Source organism: Hyperolius riggenbachi, chromosome 3 (assembly GCF_040937935.1).
Source record: "Hyperolius riggenbachi isolate aHypRig1 chromosome 3, aHypRig1.pri, whole genome shotgun sequence".
Taxonomy (NCBI): Eukaryota; Metazoa; Chordata; class Amphibia; order Anura; family Hyperoliidae; genus Hyperolius; species Hyperolius riggenbachi.
In genome coordinates this window covers 241,873,447-241,879,446 of record NC_090648.1, presented here as the reverse complement: position 1 = coordinate 241,879,446, position 6,000 = coordinate 241,873,447, and positions in this window count along the sequence as shown.

The window sequence follows — 6,000 nt, the reverse complement described above, 5'->3', positions numbered from 1 at the left end:
TATCCCTTATTGGCCGAGACAACCATGGTTCCCCCTGCTGTGGGAATTGCTGTGGGAATTGAAATTACGGTATCCACTTCCTCTCCCAGGCCACAAGAACCTGCTGACCCAGGGAGAGATACACCATCAGAATCCAGACAAATTGAGACTCATGGTATGGATATGGGGGAGAGGCTAAGACAATCTGGATGTTCGGAATGCGTAATAGAGACTCTATTAAGCTCCAGGAAACCAACTACAAATGCGACATACAGTACATTATGGAGAAGGTTCCAGATCTTTGCCAAGGAGAAGGAGTTTAACCCACTAAGGCCGGAACCAAATAAAGTCTTAGATTTCTTACAGAACGGCCTTGCAAAGGGACTAGGCTACCATACCATCAAGAGCCATATATCAGCCTTAACCGCTCTCACTGGAACATCTTGGGCTAGTCACCCCTTAATCAAACAGTTAACCAAGGGTGTATTGAGACTAAAACCACCAATAAAGAACGTATTCCCTAAATGAGATTTACCTCTCGTATTGGAAGCCCTTACGAAACAGCCATTTTACCCAGCACAGAATTGTAGCTTATGGCATCTGACTCTAAGAACTGTGTTCTTAGTGGCAATCTCATCGGCTCGGAGAGTTTCAGAGATTCAGGCCCTAGGTTCAAAGGAACCATATCTCTCCTTCTTTCCGGACAGGGTGGTGTTGAGGCCAATTCAGGAATTTATTCCGAAAGTTACTTCGACTTTCCACCTCAACCAGGACTGGACCCTGCCTGCCTTTATTATGGAAGATTCTAATGACCCACATCCCCTGGACGTGGTTCAGGCACTTAAGACTTATTTAGAAACAACAGCTCAGTTCAGAGACACGAGAGACTGTGGGTTATACCATCTGGGTATAGAAGGGGTCAGGCAGCCACAGCCAGAACCATATCCTCTTGGTTAGTCAAGACCATTCAGACCGCCTATAGGGCTCTAAATTTAGAACCGCCACAACAAATAAAAGCTCATTCTACACGAGGCATGTCTGCCTCATGGGCGGCTTATAATAATGTACCTGCAGATAAGATATGTCAGGCAGCAAATTGGTCAAATATTCATACATTCATGCGCCACTACAGAGTGGATTTGTCATCACAGACCTCACTTGTATTTGGTAAAGCTGTACTTGCTGCAATTTCTTAAATTAAAATGTGTGTTCAGCAAATAACTTAATAAAATATAAAAAATGCTGCGCCCCCTATTCAATATGACTTAAATAGATGGAAAAGACACAAGTCCACAATATAAACACAAATCCAACAGGTGCTTGCTTTTCCTTGTTTCTTAATGAGTATACAGTCAGTGCGCTGTGCAAGAAAATCCTCTGGATTGGAACAAAGATAAAAATAATCCACTGCGCGCTTCCAACCTAAAAGCAAATAGCATACATAGTGTAATCCTGTTTCAACTATAATTACAGATATCACACATCCACTGTGTAAGTGACCACTCGTGATCCCACCACCTCTATTATAAGAGCGGCTCACCAGATTGTAGCCACCAGATCAGGGTGGGGTACTCGCTCAATATATGGTACATTGGGAACATCAATGATCCATAGCCAATTTCCCATAGGGTTAATTTCTTTTAATCCTCAATAAAACACATAAAAACTCTCATTGCGCAATATATAGAGACAAGATAAAATCATGCTGCGCTCCTCGCGCCCTCCATACACTTACAAGCTCCCCTTAGGGATTGGTAGCATATCACAGCGGCAAGTCTACTGGGCCTGGTGTGCCTCTCTGAGTCCGTACGCGGTGTCCCGCTTGGTCCCCTCACGGCGTTCACCTCACCCGAACTTCTGCATACAGCGTCAGACGTACTGGCTCCGCCCTACGCGTTTCGTCACAATGACTCATCAGGGGCCCGCGTAGGGCGGAGCCAGTACGTCTGACGCTGTATGCGGAAGTTCGGGTGAGGTGAACGCCGTGAGGGGACCAAGCGGGACGCCGCGTACGGACTCAGAGAGGCACACCAGGCCCAGTAGACTTGCCGCTGTGATATGCTACCAATCCCTAAGGGGAGCTTGTAAGTGTATGGAGGGCGCGAGGAGCGCAGCATGATTTTATCTTGTCTCTATATATTGCGCAATGAGAGTTTTTATGTGTTTTATTGAGGATTAAAAGAAATTAACCCTATGGGAAATTGGCTATGGATCATTGATGTTCCCAATGTACCATATATTGAGCGAGTACCCCACCCTGATCTGGTGGCTACAATCTGGTGAGCCACTCTTATAATAGAGGTGGTGGGATCACGAGTGGTCACTTACACAGTGGATGTGTGATATCTGTAATTATAGTTGAAACAGGATTACACTATGTATGCTTTCTGCTTTTAGGTTGGAAGCGCGCAGTGGATTATTTTTATCTTTGTTCAGCAAATAACTTACCCTCCCTTCATTTTTTCCTAGTTATATCCCAGGTGTTTGTGACATGGAAGCATAGGGAAAACGGAAAATTGTTACTTACCTATCGGTAATTTTCCTTTCCCGATGCCTACATGTCACAACACGATCCCCCCCTTCTATGTTAGCTTCGGTGAGTTGGAGGCTGACGTAGACTGGGGAGGGGGGGGGGGGGGGCGGGAACACTTAGAATTTATAATTACGAGGTCCTATGGGATAGAGTGGGCGGGGCATCTACATTGATGTTTGTGACATGTAAGTATCGGGAAAGGAAAATTACCGATAGGTAAGTAACAATTTTCCGTTATCTCTTGGTACTCAGTCACCCAGACAGCAGCTTTAACGCTAAACTAGCCCCTTTATACTGGGAGGGTAGGAAGTAGGGTACATGGTGGTATACAACCCTTTTATTGTCTGTTACTTTGATTGCTAAGATAGTTGAAAATAACCTTTATTGCTTGAGGCAAAATATACAGGCGGTCTCCTACTTACAGACGGGATACGTTCTGGGAGTTTGTAAGTTGAATTTGTTTGCAAGTTAAGTCACGTGTTATACATAGTGGAATGTGGATAAATGTATTTACTTCCGGATGTTATGAAAATAAATTCAATAGCGAAACAGTTGATCCAAATTCTAAAATACATTTTTGACTAATTGTGTAAAAAATGGAGTTACAGCATAGAGACACATGGTAGAGTCTCTATAACCGAACCAGAAACTCTCCTGACTCCTCAATAATGAGGATTTACATACAGTTAGGTTTACCATTCACAGATGACAATGGATAATCTTGGAAAACCAGTATATTGGGAGAGCAGTCACAGATTTACTTTTCATGGTTTGAACAAAAGAAAGTTTCAATTCACATCAATCAATTAAGGCATCAATGGTGGGTTTCAGTCGCTTCCTTCAAGACTGGAAAAGCGATACTAAAGCTATGTACACACATAAGATACAAGTCTTTGGAAAATGAAAGATCAAAAGCCAATTTTACCACATCCATGTAGTATGAGAGCATAACTACACAGTCTATTCTTCTTCAGCCGAGCACACCCATCTGATTAAAATCTTTGGAAAAAGAGGATTTATCTTTTGCATAGGTTTGTCAGGGAGATTTGAAAGACTAAAACACTGCGCTGACTCAATTGAGAGTGTAAAAAGTGGTGGTGCGCTCCTTTAAATGTCCAATAAATTCTAAAATCTTTATAAGGAAAAAGTGTTCAAGCTGTGAACAAAGTCCTACTGATAATAAAAACAGTTTCTGAGACTCCGCGTTATGCACTTCATGCCAGACTTGTATCCCAGATTCACTACGAGTAGCCACCACTACCTCACCCTCAGAAGTTGGCACTCACCCTTAGTAGTTGACCCCTGGCTAGATTGGTCATATATCGCTGCTGGGATAATTTTCAGGCTATCCCCAGCCTATTCTGGCTCCTCCTGGCAGTCCCATCTTTGCCCCAATGTTGCACAGCATTCTCCTCAAATAAAACAAATAGTCCCTTCCATAGCATAAAACCGTATGACAAGTTTATTAAAATTTGAAATGCACACTTACATTCCAGTAGAAATGATCCAGCATAGAGTTTTTAAGGTCTTTACTCCTTCACTTTGGCCACCTGGCTGGCTCTCCGTGCTCGCATTAGGGTCCGTAATACAGTATTCCCATGTGCCTACATAGTCATCTACATAGTTACCCACATTTTTTTTGCAAAAAAAACCCAAAAAACATAAATATTTACCTTAGGGACTGAACTTTTTTTAATATGTGTGTCAAGAGGGTATATTACTGCTACTTTTTAAATTACGGGCTTGTAATAAGTGATGGATACAAGACTGAAAAAATGCACCTTTATTTCCAAATAAAATATTGGTGCCATACATTGTACTAGGGAAAAAGTTTAAACGTTGCAATAACCAGGACAAATGGGCAAATAAAATGTGTGGGTTTTAATTACGGTAGCATGTATTATTTTAGAAATGAGAAATAATGAATGTTTTCAGTTTTTTACTTATTTTTCCTGTTAAAATGCAGTTAGAATAAAATAATTCTTAGCAAAGAGTACCACCCAAAGAAAGCCTAATTGGTGTTGAAAAACAAGATGTAGATTGTTTTGTTGTGATAAGTAGGAATGAAGTTACAGGCGAATTAATGGAAGGAGCGCTGACAGGTGAAAATTGCTCTGTTTTTTTAAGGGGAAAAGGGGGAGGTGAAGTGGTTAAAGGGGAGTCAGAGTGTGGGGTTGATATATACACTCTGGCCGTCTTGGGAACTACAGTATTGGCTAGTAAGGAGAGCTAGCTAAACTAAAGCTACTTCAACTATAGACGGAAGGAGATTAAAAATCTGTTTTAAAAATCAGGTCTCCTCTGTCACTGCAGTCCATATGTCCATATTAACCACTTCAGGGCCACAGTGCTAATTCCCCCTAAGGAAAGACCAGGGTATTTTTTTGTTTAATTCTCCACTGCAGCTTTAAGGCCAAGCTGCAGGGGCGCACAACACAGCACACTAGTGATCCCCCCCCCCTTTTCCCACCACCAACAGAGTTCTCTGTTGGTGGGGTCTGATCGCCCCCCCACCCCTGTTTATTTTTTTGGGGGCAAATATTTATGTTCTTTTTTAAAAAATATTTTTTACTATTTATTTATTTTTTATTTTTTTAAAACCCCTCCCTTCCCCCAGCCAACCAATCATGGCGATCAGCTCTCATAGGCTTCACCCTATGAGAGCCGATTGCTCTCTTCTGTCTCAGGGGGACAGCCGCGTCACATGGCTGTCCCCAGTACAGCGCTGCTGCAGATCGCAACACTGTACTTAGTAGAAAAACTGTGGTTTCACCGTCTGACCATCTCCCACGCGGCGATCGCCGCTCGGAGACTGAAGGTGGGTGGAGCTCCCCCCCCAAGCAGGAGATGGGGGCGCAACCTGTGCACGATCTCCTGCAGTAGCCGGCCCCAGGACTTGACGCCAATTGGCGTTAGGCGGTCCTGGGGCTGCCGCCGCGGCCACACCCATTGGCATGGAGCGGTCATAAGGTAGTTAAATATTAGCTATGGGACTGAATCCAATCATCAGGAAAACCAATTATATTCTCAACTTGATAGATCACAAACCAATCTCAGTAGCTTCTTGTCAAAACTATGAGATGCCTACCCTTCTGCCAGTGCCTTTGCCTTGGTCAGGGCAAATAACTTATGCCAGGATACCAGGATCAAGGGATTCATATAAAGCAGAGGTGTCATGTGCCATGGCAAAACCAACAGCAGACCCTCCTTCTGGTTTCTGCCCTATAATGCATTTTACAATTTGGAACAACTATGTCACTGTTTGAATTTATCACTGTAACATGCAGAAGTAAATCATTTATCCACATTCCACTATGTATAACACGTGACTCAACTTACAAACAAATTCAACTTACAACTCCGAGAGTGTATCCCGTCTTTAGGTAGGAGACCGCCCATATATGTTGCCACAAGCAATAAAGGTTATTTTTAGCTACCTAGCTACACTAAAACAGACAACTCTGGATTTTAATATCTAGAAGTACTCC